Source organism: Eriocheir sinensis, chromosome 52 (assembly GCF_024679095.1).
Source record: "Eriocheir sinensis breed Jianghai 21 chromosome 52, ASM2467909v1, whole genome shotgun sequence".
NCBI lineage: Eukaryota > Metazoa > Arthropoda > Malacostraca > Decapoda > Varunidae > Eriocheir > Eriocheir sinensis.
In genome coordinates, this window is record NC_066560.1 from 9,941,418 (window position 1) to 9,955,641 (window position 14,224).

Sequence of the window (14,224 nt, forward strand, 5' to 3'; positions counted from 1 at the left end):
AAGGAAGTGTGCAGTCGAGAGAGAGAGAGAGAGAGAGAGAGAGAGAGACGTATTTCCTATTCCACCTTCAGGGAGTGTAAATAGTGGGGACAAATTGACTAGAATTGGACGAACAACCGCCTTTCTCTCTCTCTCTCTCTCTCTCTCTCTCTCTCTCTCTCTCTCTCTCTCTCTCTCTCTCTCTCTCTCTCTCTCTCTCGAGCCTTTTCCTCCTCCTCTTTACTTTTACTTTATTTCTTTTCTCTCTCCTTTGCTTTACACTTTTCTTTGTCATTTTTCTTCCTTTTTCTTCTTTTCTTCTTTTTTCTCCTTTCCTTTACCCTTTTCTCTTTTTCTCTTTTTCTCTCCTTATCTTTACTTTTTCTTTTTTTCTGTTTTGTCTTCTTTTTCTTTACTCTTTTCTTCGCCGTTTTGCAAGACCCATTATTCTCCTTTATTGTCTTCACTATTATTTTCCTTCCCCCTTGTCCTCCTTGTCCTCCATTAGCTCGTACCATCTCCTTTCATCGCCTTTTCTTCACCCTCTTCTATTCCTTCACTCCATTGTCCTTTGCCATTATCATTTTCCTTGTTCTCCCTCGCTTGCATAATTTACATTCTCAACTTTTTTTTTTCATTTTCTCACTCCCATTATTTTCATTCCCCAAAATTTTTCATCATTATTTCCATCATTTCGTCTTTTCTCCACTTTTTTTCCCAATGCCGCAATATTTTCCTTTAATTTATTTTCCAGTTCTCATTCCTTTTTTTTCTCACTCAAATTTTCTTTAAGCTTAATTTTTTCTTAGGCTTTTCGTTCTACAGCTTTTTTTTGTTTTATTTTCCTCTAAGTCTTTTTCCTCCAACGATTTCCTATACCATTATCCTTCTATTGCCATTTTCCTACGTAAGTTTCCCTCATATTATTTTCTCAGGATTTCCGTTCAATGTTTTTCCTCCTTTTGTCTTATTTTATACTTGCTTTCAGATTAACTTTAGCATTTTCCTATACAATTTTCCTTCAAGTTTTTCTCAACCTTAATATTATTTTCCCAGACTTTTCGTTCCCTAGTTTCCAATTTGTGTCTTATTCCCTAAAAAGCTCTACCTCGATATTAGCTTTTTCCTCATACAATTATCCTCCTTTTGTCTTTTCCTCACTCGTTTTCCTCAACCTTTATATAATTTTCCTAAAGCTTTCATTCCGTAGTTTCCGTAGTTATTTTCTATTTACTTTCCGATTAACTTTAGTATTTTCCTCTACAATTTTCCTCCTTTGGTCATTTTCCCATTCAAGTTTGTCCTTTTGTCTTATTTTCTTACAAAGCTCAACCTCGACCTCAGCGTTTTCCTGCACCTTCACCCTCACCTCCATTCTCCACCTCCAACATTTCGGTGAATATTTTCCTTGGGCTGTCCTCGCGCCCGGACTGGGGAGGGCGGACAAAGGTGGGTCTCCGCGAAGCCTCCACAGTCTCACTAATGCAAACAGTCGACGTGCTGTACATGAATTCTGGGTGGAGGTAGACAGACAGAGGTAGACAGACGAGCAGGGACCAGCAGACAGATTGATATGGATAGTACCGGTAGATGTTAGAGAGACAGACAGACCAGATAGACAGACAAGCAGACATGGACAGACAGAGAGGTAGAGAGACATGCGGATAGAAGTTAGAGAGACAAACAGACAGACCAGATAGACAGACAAGCAGACATGGACAGACAGAGAGGTAGAGAGACATTCGGATAGAAGTTAGAGAGACAGACAGACAGACCAGATAGACAGACAAGCAGACATGGACAGACAGAGAGGTAGAGAGATATGCAGGTAGAGGTTAGAGAGACAGACAGACAGACCAGATAGACAGACAAGCAGACATGTACAGACAGAGAGGTAGAGAGAGAGGTAGAAGTTAGAGAGACAGACAGGCAGAGGACAAACAGAGAGACAAACAGACATGTACAGACAGAGATTGACAGACAGGCGGAGGTTAGAGAGACACAATCAGACAGCAAAGTTAGTATTTCTGGAGGCATATTTTAGAGGAATGCGAGATGTATTGGAAAATGTCGTATACGAGGTCGTTGTAATATGAAAACGTATAATGAACAAAAAAAGGCTTAGTTTCGTAATGCGTAATGCGTAATGCCTAACCTTTACGTGAATTAACCCGCTGTGAAGAAATCGTGACGCAGCGCAGAATGTTAAAGGGTACGTTCGCCAAATCGTACGCGTCATTCTAATTAGTACTACTTAAAAATAAAAATAAAATAGGTTAGTTATGTAGAAACGAACTGCGGTGGAAAGGGTCTGTAGAAATGAACGGCCGTGAAAAAAGATCAGTAGAAATGAACGCCCGTGAAAAAAAGATCAGTAGAAATGAACGCCCGTGAAAAAAAGGTCTGTAGAGATGAACGGACGTGAAAAAAAGGTCTGTAGAGATGAACGGCCGTGAAAAAAAGGTCTGTAGAAATGAACGGACGTGAAAAAAAGGTCTGTAGAAATGAACGAACGTGAAGAAAAGGTCTGTAGAGATGAACGGCCGTGAAAAAAAGGTCTGTAGAAATGAACGCCCGTGAAAAAAAGGTCTGTAGAAATGAACGGTTGTGAAAAAAGGTCTAGAAATGAACGGCCGTGAAAAAAAGGTCTGTAGAAATGAACGGCCGTGAAAAAAAAGTCTGTAGAAATGAACGGACGTGAAAAAAAGGTCTGTAGAGATGAACGGTCGTGAAAAAAGGTCTGTAGAAATGAACGGACGTGAAAAAAAGGTCTGTAGAAATGAACGGCCGTGAAAAAAAGGTCTGTAGAAATGAACGCCCGTGAAAAAAAGGTCTGTAGAAATGAACGGCCGTGAAAAAAAGGTCTGTAGAAATGAACGAACGTGAAGAAAAGGTCTGTAGAAATGAACGGCCGTGAAAAAAGGTCTGTAGAAATGAACGGCCGTGAAAACAAAGGTCTATATAGAAATGAACGGCCGTGAAAAAAGGTCTGTAGAAATGAACGGCCGTGAAAACAAAGGTCTATATAGAAATTAACGGCTGTGGAAAAAAGGTCTGTAGAAATGAACGGTTGTAATAAAAGACATGTAGAAATGAACGGCCGGGAAAAAAGGTTGAAAGTTGATCAATCTGCATCATGACAGTTGTTAATATTTATCCCTCATTTAAACATTCCAGGGTAGTATTTTTCCTCTTCTGATATATAGGAGAAACAAGAGATAAGGAGAAATAAGGAGTGGGAGGAGAAAGAAGCAGAAATAAGGACTAGCAAACAGGAGAAACAAGAAGAAATAAGAAGATAAATAGATAAGAAGTGATAAATAGGAGAAATAGAGAAATAAGGAGTGACGAATAGGACATAGATGGAAAAATAAGAAGAAAATAAGGGCTGACAAATAGATGAAAAAATAGAAAAAAAGGAGAAATAAGAAATAAAGAATGAGCAATAAGAAGAAATAAGGAAGGACAAATAAATTAAACAAGCTAGGAAAAACGAAGATAAATAAGGAAAAACAATAGGAAAGAAAAAAATAGGGAGAAATAAGTAGTGAAAAAAAGAATAAAAGAAAATAAGGAGACACCATTTCAACGCTCCCTTCGTCAACCTCAAAAAGAAAAAAGAAAAAGAAAAACGAGAAAAAAATAGGGAAAAATAATTGACAAAAATAAACAAACAAAAAAGAGCCCATTTCGACCCCCCCTCCCTTCCCCTCCCCCCTTGGTCAGCCGCAGGATGGGTGAGGGCGGGTGTGCGGGCGTGTGTGCCTCCGTCGCTCTCTTCGTGGGCGTGGCTACATATGCCGCGGCCACCATGCTCCTACAGGACGCCCACGCCACCTTCAGTAGCCAAGGTGCGTAAGTCCTGCGGTGGCGGTGGCGGTGAAGTGCGTACAGATTGGCCAGCATACGTAGCCCATTTAGTAAGGGTGTTCACGTGGTCTGGGATGTCGCATGTCTGGTTCGATTCTCACCTGTACTCTGGGTGAAAGAGGAGTGGAGATAATGAAGGAGTATACCTGTAGTTACCTGTGTGTGTGTGTGTGTGTGTGTGTGTGTGTGTGTGTGTGTGTGTTTGTGAATTCCTAAGGCCTACTATATCGCATTGCCTTAGAAAATTCTTGATAGTAGGTAACCGTTAAAATTCCTTCCTTAAAGTATCCTCCATCCTCTCTCCCTAAATTTCTCCCCTCCCCTCCTTCCTTTACTTAATTATCTGCTTCCTTTTCTCCTTTCCTTTCCTCTTCCTTTCTCTCGCGCCTCCATCTATCAATCATTTTTTACTTTTTTTCTGTGCGCCATATAACATACTTTTCTCTTTCATGTATCTTCTTTCATCCTTGTCTTATCTTCTTCCCTTCTCGCTCCTATCTTCTATCCTTCACATTCTTGGTAATTCTTATTCCCTCTTCTTCCTCCCTTTACTTTTTGTTTTTTCTCCTTTCTTCCTGTCTATCTAGCTTCCTTTCCTCCCTTTATCTAATTTTCGTAACTCTTCTTTTCCTTTCTTTTCCTTTCCTTTCTTCTCCTCTCCTTTCCTCCCCTCCTTCCTCCCTTCCTTTCTTCCTTCCTTCCTTTCCCGCATTCCTATACCTCTCACACTCCCTCTATGTCTACCTAACCACTTTTTTACGTCCTCTCCTTCTTAACATTTCCTTCCTTCCTTCCTTCCTTCATTTATTCTTCCTCCCTTCCTTCCTTCCTTCCCTCGAGCCACGCGCCGCCCCGTAAGTCACTTGTCGTTCCTGCATTGTCTTAAACCTGTCACCGAGGATGTCCACGAAGCAGAAAAGCCAGTTGTGGGCTTCCTTTACTCTCTCTCTCTCTCTCTCTCTCTCTCTCTCTCTCTCTCTCTCTCTCTCTCTCTCTCTCTCTCTCTCTCTCTCTCTCTCTCTCTCTCTCTCTCTCTCTCTCTCTCTCTCTCTCTCTCTCTCTCTCTCTCTCTCTCTCTCTCTCTCTCTCTCTCTCTCTCTCTCTCCCCTTCATCTTTTCCTCCTCGTTCTCTGCTTTACAGGTTCACTTACATCGTCTCCTCCTCCTCCTCCTCCTCCTCCTCCTCCTCCTCCTCCTCCTCCTCCTCTTCCTGGCGTGACGGGACTCGTGATAATTAAGCTCAGTGGAAGACAAAGGGATGCATGACTGACTAACTGGTGGAGAGGATCTGTAACGCCTCCACCCAGCTCCACCCCACCAACCCCCACCCTCCACCCAATCCTCCACCGAGCCTAAACCCAGCTCCACCCCTCCCATCCCTCCATCCCTGCACCCCTCCACTCACCTCTCCACTCACCCACGCACTCACCTCTCTCCATCCACCCAGTGTCCACCCACACACCACTCAGTCTCCACCCACTTACCTCATCCACCTATCCACCTTGTCCCCTTATTCAGCTATCCATTTTTTTTCTCTTATGCTGTTTCTGTCTGCTTGTCTATCTATGTCTGTTTGTTTGCCTGTCTATCTCTCTGTCTCTTTCTGTCTGTCTCTATCTTTCTCAATCACTCACTCACTCACTCACTATCTATCTATCTATCTGTCTCATGTCTCTTATTTTCTGCTACTTACGGCTTCATCATTCTCCTGTCATTTGCTTTACTCTGTATTACTCTCTCCCTCACATTCCTGTCAGCCGCTTGCTCACTCACGCATTCCCTCACGCTTTGCTGTCATCCGGCTGTCACTCCGTCACCTGCTTAGTAAGAAAAATGTAGTGAAAATGTGCTTGTTGCTTGTCTATTTAAGTGGTGATGATGACAGTGATAGTGATGGTTCAAAATATGTACTTCTTATTTATTTTGTTCATCTTCATTTACATCTTCATCTTCTTCCTGTACCTTCATCTTCTTTCCTCCTCCTCCTCCTCCCACCCTCCTATTCCTTCTATTTATATGCATCATCTTTTCCCCTTCTTCATATTAATCTTCTTTCCTCCTCCTCCTCCTCTCTTCCTCCTATTTCTTCTCTTTATATGCATCATCTTTTCCTCTTTTTCGTATTAATCTTCTTTTCTCTTCCTCCTCCTTCCTATCTTCGTCCTCTTCCTTCTCGTCTTTATAACATTTTTTTTCTATCACTGTAGATGAGAGAGAAAAAAAACTATCTTCCTCCTATTCCTCTCTTTAAATGCATCATCTTTTTCTCTTCTTCATATTAATCTTCTTTTCTCTTCCTCCTCCTTCCTTCATCGTCCTCTTTCTTCTCGTCCATAACATTTTTTTCTATCCCTGTAGATGAGAGAGAGAGAAACAAACCTTTATTTTCCTTCTATTCCTCTCTTCATATTAATCTTCTTTCTCCTCCTCCTATTCCTCCTTCCTTCGTCCTCTTCCTTCTCGTCTTTATAACATTTTTTTTATCCCTGTAAATGAGAAAAAAAGAAAAAAAACTTTATCTTCCTCCTATTCCTCTCTTCATATTAATCTCCTTTCTCCTCCTCCTATTCCTCCTTCCTTCGTCCTCTTCCTTCTCGTCTTTATAACATTTTTTTTATCCCTGTAGATGAGAGAGAGAGAAACAAACCTTTATCTTCCTCCTATTCCTCTCTTCATATTAATCTTCTTTCTCCTCCTCCTGTTCCTCCTTCCTTCGTCCTCTTCCTTCTCGTCTTTATAACATTTTTTTTCTATCCATGTAGATGAGAGAGAAAAAAAAAAACATTCACCTCATTAGGAATTCCGCGTCCCAACTTACACTGCACAGGAATGACTCACAGACATGACCATCCCAATTACTTGCACTTTTCATTCGGACAAACCCACATTTCCCTTCGAATTACTTGCAAATCTCCACTCCATGACTTAACACTTAACACACTTGCACTTTTCATTCGGACAAACCTACATTTCCCTTCGAATTACTTGCAAATCTCCACTCCATGACTTAACACTTAACACACTTGCACTTTTCATTCGGACAAACCTACACTTCCCTTCAAATTACTGGCAAATCTCCTCTTCATGACTTAACACTTAACACACTTCATCCGATTACACATATATATTACATCTACATTAGATTCTTATTCATTAGTAGTGTTCGTTTAGGAAGAAAATATCAGGTGGTTACTACTCTGTCTGTTTGTCTGCCTGTCTGTCTATCTATCTATCTGACTGTCTGTCTGTCTGTCTGTCTGTCTGTCTGTCTGTATGTATGTATATTCTAATGTGTTTGAGGTGATGAAGCGAAATGGACAAAAAACTATATTCATTTAAGTTTTCTTGGTTATGAATATACTGTATATATGTATGTATGTATGTATGCTTCTTTGAATGTATGCTTGTATATATGTATGTGTGTATTTTAGGGTACGAAGATAATATATGCATCACGGGGGCAGATAATTAGCCAAACGATAAATTAAGAGTAAACTAATGAGGAGCCTCAAGTCTCTCCCGGCGATGCTCCGCGTGGCGTTCATTAGCCAAGGTGTGGGGCTCGTTAGTCAAGGCGCGCCCCGCCCCAGGTAACGCGAGCCAGGTGAGCCTCACTGGCCTACCTGGCGCGGATTATAGCCTCATCACATTGTTGTAAATCACCCCTTCCTTATTTTTGGGGGGTGGGTGGGGGGAGGGATATTGTGTTGAAGGGGGGGGGAGAAGGGTGCTTTAGGTTAACGTGGGAGGGAGGATGGGAGGTTATTGGAGGGGAGGATAAGGGAAAGAAGGATATAGGATAATTGTTGTTGTTATTGTTGTTGTTGTTTAGGGGCGGCATTTTCGCTGAAGACTGCTGGGTAGGGATAGAGGTTGGAGGAGGAGGAGGAGGAGGAGGAACACAAAGGAACACAAAGGAAGAACAAACAACAGCAAACCTGATGGTCCTTACGATGCTGTTTGTGACAAGCTACACTAACTATCTAATCAAAGGTGGAAGATGAAGGACAGCAAAGGCGAAGGAGGAGGAGGAGGAGGAGGAGGAGGATGTAGATGGGAAGGGAAAAGAAGGAGTTTCGTTAAGTAACTTGTTGGACAGGAGGAAAAATCGATTAAGTTAACGTATATAGATTTATGAATGACCCTTTTTTTAATGTGTCAGTGATTTTTCCTGCTCTGCCTGCCCTGCCCTGCCCCTGCCTTTTCCTGTCCTGTCACGGTCAATCCTTCTCTGCGCCTCTCAACTTCACACCTGGTCACGCCCCGCCCCGCCCCGCCCCGCCCCTCCACGCCTCACCCAGTCACTGTTCATCACCTCGACGCCCCGCCCCACCCGTTCCCGCCCCGCCCCGGCTCCACCCAGCCCTGCCCCGCCCTGCCCCGCCCTTGCCTTCTCGTTCCACTCCTTCACAGTTTCATCCCCTTCCCGCCCCGCCCCATCTTCTTCCATTCCCGACCAGCCACATCCATTCCCGACCCATATCCATCCATTCCCGCCCCGCCCCACCATTCCCGCCCCGCCCCAGCCCCGCGGACAACAGATGTCACCTTCGAGATCTTCAATTAAGAGTTCGGAAGGGCGGCACAAAACTCCCTGGGACCTACTGAATGCCGATCACCCACAGTGCCGGGAGCAGTGCCTAAGGGGAGAGGGAGAGGGGGGAACACCAGGGGGCATGAAGCTCTGATCAGTGCCAGAAAAAGTGCCTAAAGGGGAAGGGAACTCAGAGGGACATGGCACCCTTGGACAGCGCTAAGAACAGTGCCTAGATATTGTAAGGGAGGAGAAAAATGACACCAGGAAGCCATGATTTCCGAAAGCATTCTCAGTTAGGGAAACAGGCGGGAAGGGGGGATGGGTGGCGAGGAGGGGTGATGGGGACTCCTGTGGGGGGGAGGGCAAATCACCCTTACACAATGCCAGTAGGGGGGTGAGGGGTAGGAAAGGGTGGCAAGAGGTAAGGGGAGGTGTGAAGACTGTAGGAAAGGGGGAGGTGAGGGAGGTAAAGAGAGGGGAAGATATGTTAGTAGGTGGTGTGAGGGGTGAGGGAGGTGATAGAGGAGGTGAGAGAAGAGGATTAATGTGAACTGAACTCATGTATTGGCACGAAGGGAGGAAGGGAGGGAGGGAGGGAAGGGGAGAGACGCAGCATAGGAACTGGATGAGGGAAGTAAAACAGGGAGGGAAAAGGGGAGGAAGGAAAGAAGGGAACGAGGGAGGAGCGGAGGGTAGGGAGGAAAGAGGGAAGGAAAAGGAAGGGTAGAGGAAGGGGTAACATGACCAGGGAGATTTGTGAAAAGGGAAATAATGGAAGCCACACGGAGTAGGAAAGGAAAAGAAAGGGAAGAAAAAAAGAAAGAAAGGAAAGAGGAAGGGAAATGGTGAGGAAAAAGAGGAAAGGAAATGAATAAAAAAAGAAGAGAATGACGCAGGAATAATGGAGGAAGGGAGAAAGGTTGGGTTGGTGACACACACACACACACACACACACACACACACACACAATCGATTTTCCCTTCACGTTTCCCGACAAATGAATACAGTAGCTATGCAATCACAGGGCGAGGCGAACACACACACACACACACACACACACACACACACACACACACACACACACACACACACACACACACACACACGCATTCTTCCCTTTTTTCAATATCGGATCCAATCACCCTGGCAAAAAAAAGAGGGTAAAAGAGAAGGGGTATCAGCGGGCCACCCTCGCCCCTCCCACACTCACGCCAAGATAAGTCCAATGCGAAGGAAACTTTCTGAGGGAAACGAGAAAAGGAAAACTGCTCGGAGGGAAAAAAGCGCCTGGAAAGGAGTCGAAAATAAGGTAATTAATTAGAAAACACAGCAAAAGTAAAGTCATTTAGTTCCTCCGAGCTGTTTGATAAGAATAGGATGAGGAGGAGCAGGTGGAGCAGGAGGTGGAGGAGGAATAAGAACACCTACAACAACAGATGCAATTTCCACCTCGCAGCTCTTTAGGGCAATGAAGGGCAACACAAATAATCAGCTTCCTCTTCCACTTAAGGCTTTTTCCCACGGTATTGCGTTTTTTCCCACGGGATATTGAAACAAGTACTGGGGGAGATTGCTTTCACGACGCCTGTTCTCTTTTTAACCTTCTTTCCCTCCCTCTCTCTCTCTCTCTCCCTCTCTTCCCTTCCCTCCGTGTCCCCCCTCTCTCTCTTCCCTCCTCTTCCTCTCTCTCTCTTCCCTTCATGACTCTTTTCCTTCTTTCCTTACACCTTTTTCTTGTCTTTTTCCATATATTTTTTTTTATCTTCATTTTCCCTGCCTATCCTCCTTTTTCCCCCTCTCTCTTCCCTCCTCTTCCTCTCTCTCTCTTCCCTTCATGATTCTTTTTCTTCTCCTCTTCTTACACCTTTCTCTTCTTTGTCGTGTTTTTCCATATATTTATTTTTATCTTCTTCATTTTCCCTGCTTCTCCTCCTTCATCCCCTTCCTATATCCTTCATTTCTTTTCTCTCTCCCCCTTTCTCCTCTTTTACCTTATCTTCTCTCTCCTTCACTTCTCTGTCCCTTTCTCTCCCATTCTCCTCTCCTTTACCCCTTCCTTAGTTTCCTCTCTTTCCTCCCTCCTTGTTCCCTCACATTTCCCCCTTTTCTCTCCTTCACTCCTTCCTTCTCGTCTCTTTCTCCCATTCTCTCCTCCACCCCTTCCTTCGCTTAACTTTCTTTCCTTCATGTCCTCTCTCACTCCCCCTTCTCCCCCCCCCCTTCTCTACCCCCATCCTCTCTTCCTTCCCCACTCCATCCTATGATCTCCCTTCTAACTATCTCACTCTACTCCTTTACCCATTCTCCCTCCTTCCCTGTCACTCCTTTTCCCCCCTTTACCTCCCTCCCTCTCACTCCTTTACCCCCCCTTTACCTCCCTCCCTCCCTCTCACTGCACTCTACTCCTTTACACCCCCCCTCCCTCTCTCCCTCTCTCTCTCCCACCCTTACTCCCTCTCACCCCATTTCTTTATCCCCTCCTTTCCCTCCCTCCCTCTCACTGCACTCTACTCCTCTACACCCCCCCCCCTCTCTCTCTCTCTCCTCCCACCTCTCTCCCTCACTCCCCCCTTCCCTGCCTGCAAAGAATTCAATTTCGGTCTCCCTTTTTTAAATTGGATCTCCCGGTGATGCTTTGGTCACGGCAGTGTATGCGTATGGCGGTCATTACGGAAGCTGCCTCACGCTGGCGCCAACCCCTTCCTCCCCGGCCTGCATTACCGCGCCTCTCTCCTACTCTTTTTGTTATCCCAGATGAGGCGAACTGCTTATCGAGAGAGTGAGCTGCTGTTTAGGGGATTTTTTATTTTTTGTCTCACATTTTTGTTGTTCTTTTTTTTGGTTTCGGTATTGCGTGTGTAGATAGGTTGGGGGGTAAAGGAGGTGAGAGGGAAGGGGGTTTGGACAGGGGAAGAAAGGGAAGCGACGGAGGAGAGAATGGGAGAGTGAGATAGTGACGGAGGAAGGAGTGAAGGAGAGAGGTAGGGGTTAAGGAGAGAGAGATAAAAGGGGAGTGAGAGGGAAGGGGGTTTGAGGGGAGGAAGAAAGGGAAACGACGGAAGAGGTAAATTAGGAGAGAATGGGAGAGTGAGAAATAGTTGGGGGGAAGGAATGAAGGAGAGAGGGAGGGGGGTAAAAGAGGAGAGAAGGGGAGAGAAAGGGACGGTGGGGAAGGAGCGAAGGAGAGAGGGAGAGGGTAAAGTAGGAGTAAATGGGACGAAGGGAAGGAGTGAAGAGGAGAAAAAGAGGATAAAGTAGAAGAGAAAGGGAGAGAAAGGGACGGGGGAGGAATGAATGAGAGAGGAAGGAGGTAAAAGAGGAGAGAAAGGGAGAGAAAGGGACGGGGGAAGAAGTGAAGGAAAGAGGAAGGTAAGAGAAAGGTACGGAGGGAAGGAATGAAGGGGAGAGAAAGAGAGTAAAGAAGAAGAGGCAGGGAAGAGAAGAAGGGAAAAGGGGAGTGAGAGGAAGATAAAGGAGGAGGAGAGGGGGGAGAGAATGAGAGGGGGAGGAAGAGTAGAGGGGAGGAGAGGGGAAAAAGGGGAAAATGGATTCTGCTAATTAGATTTTTGTGTGTTTTGATGAGTTTGTGTTTGTGTTTCTTTATGTGCGTGTGTGTTTATGTGTTCGTGTGTGCGTTGTGAGGGCTTATGTTAATCTGAAAAAAAATTATAATCCCCATAAAATCAAACCCATTAATTCAGCTCGAAAGAATAAGTACCAGAAACAATTTATAAGTTCACCGAGACTTCATAAACGTTGTAAGAGAATCTGATCCGACAAAACAGAATTAAAAGGGTCTGATCCTAAGATGGGAAGTAGTGATCCTCCTCTCCTCCTCCTCCTCCTCCTCCTAAAAACCCTCTTCATTTAATCCTTCTCGTTCCTCTTCCTACATCCTCCGTTCATCTCCTTCAACCACTTCTTCCCTTTCCTCTTCCTTTCTCACATTCCTCTCTATCTACCCTCTTCTTTTTCCTCCCTCCCTCACCCTCTCTCGTTTATCTTCTTCCACTTTAAACGTTCCTCCCCTATTCTTCCCTTCTCACCCTTCCACTTTATCACATTCATCCACTTCCTCCGGCTTTTCCACCACCATCCATCTCTTCCTCTAACCGGCGAAGAGAGAGGAAAAGGAGGAGGAGGAGGAGGAAGAGGAGGAGGAGGAGGAAAGAATATTTTTCCCCGATAAGGTATAAATCTGTGGCCCGGAAGTTACTTAGTGGATTATCTGGTAAAATGTCGTAAGGTGGAAGGGTGATGGTCAAGGGAGTGACGTTTTTATTATTTAAGACCGCCCCCCCCAGACGCCATCACAGCTAGTCACTTGATCGGGGTGGGGGTGGTGGGGGGGTGGAAGGGGGAAGAATGGGGAGGGGAAGGGTTATGGTTGTGGTGGGGGTGGAAGGGAAATGGGTGTTCTTGTTTTGGTGGTGGTGATTGTGGTTGTGGTGGTGGATGAGGTTGTGTGTTGCTGTTGTTGTTGTTGTTGTGCTGTTGTGATTGTTATTAATGGGGGTGGTGAAAGGTTAGGTTAGGTTAAGTTAGGTTAGGTTAGGCTAGGTTAGGTTAGGTAAGGTTATGATTTGGTTAGGTTACGTTAGGTTAGGTTAGGTAAGGTTATGATTTGGTTAGGTTAGGTTAGGTTTAGGTTAGGTTAGGTTAGGCTAGGTTAGGTTAGGCTAGGTTAGGTTAGGTAAGGTTATGATTTAGTTAGGTTAGGTTAGGTTAGGTTAGGTAAGGTTATGATTTGGTTAGGTTAGGTTAGGTTAGGTTAGGTTAGGTAAGGTTATGATTTGGTTAGGTTAGGCTAGGTTAGGTTAGGTAAGGTTATGATTTGGTTAGGTTAGGTTAGGTTTAGGTTAGGTTAGGTTAGGTTAGGTTAGGTTTAGGTTATGAGATGTTATGCTATGTTATGTTGAGGTTAGGTTAGGTTATGCTTTATTTAGGTTATGATATGTTTAGGTTAGGTTAGGTTAGGTTAGGTTGCTATATAGTGTTCATGTTGTTGTCATTGTCGTTGTAGTGGTTGTGGTGGTGATGAAGACGCCAGTTACAGTGTGTGGTGAATGGTTGGTTGTGGGTTGTGATGGTGATGGTGGTGGTGGGGGGTCGAATGGAAGGGGGAAGGGGAGGAAGGGGGGTTGTTTGTTGTAGGGGGAGAGGGGGATGTGGATGGGATGATGGGTTCCTGGTTTATGTTACTGTTAGTGGTAGCAGGTGTGATAGTGGAGGAGGAGGAGGAGGAGGGTAATAGCGGCGGTGGTGGTGGTGGTGGTTTGCCTTAATTGAATGAGGTAAGGGTCAAGGGAGAGAGAGAGAGAGAGAGAGAGAGAGAGAGAGAGAGGGGAAAAGGAGGTAGAATAAAGAGTAGGAGGACAGGACGAAGTAGGGGAGGGGTCCTTTAAATCATCCTTCCTCCCCGCCTTTATTAGATACTTTCTTGCTTCCTAATAAATAAGATATGTAAAGGAAAGTGGAACAGTTTGTCAGAAGCATCGGTGGTTCAGTGGTAGAATTCTCGCCTGCCACGCGGGAGGCCCGGGTTCGATTCCCGGCCGATGCACATCTGTTTTTCTATTTTAAGGTTTCTTTATGTGGATGTATATTTTTAATTTGAGTTATTTACTGTACTACTAGCATATACTTTTTTATATTTTTTTTTATTAAATTTACGCTCTCCTTACCTGGACTATATTTTTACCTGTATTGTGTGTTTGTTTGTGTGTCTTTCTCTCATTCTGTTATCGTCTTCTTTTCTGATATTTCGCCAACACGTTCCTTTCCCTCAGACACCATCACGAAGGAGTAGGACACCATACGAGGCGAGGCTACACACAG

General features: G+C 44.6%; 1 non-coding gene across 1 annotated transcript; it reads left to right on the forward strand.

The window, feature by feature from the left end:
- The first annotated feature begins 13,878 nt into the window (after positions 1 to 13,878).
- Positions 13,879 to 13,949, forward strand: Trnag-gcc (transfer RNA glycine (anticodon GCC)). The gene has a single exon. It is a non-coding gene; the product is annotated as a tRNA-Gly (tRNA).
- Positions 13,950 to 14,224: the final 275 nt, after the last annotated feature.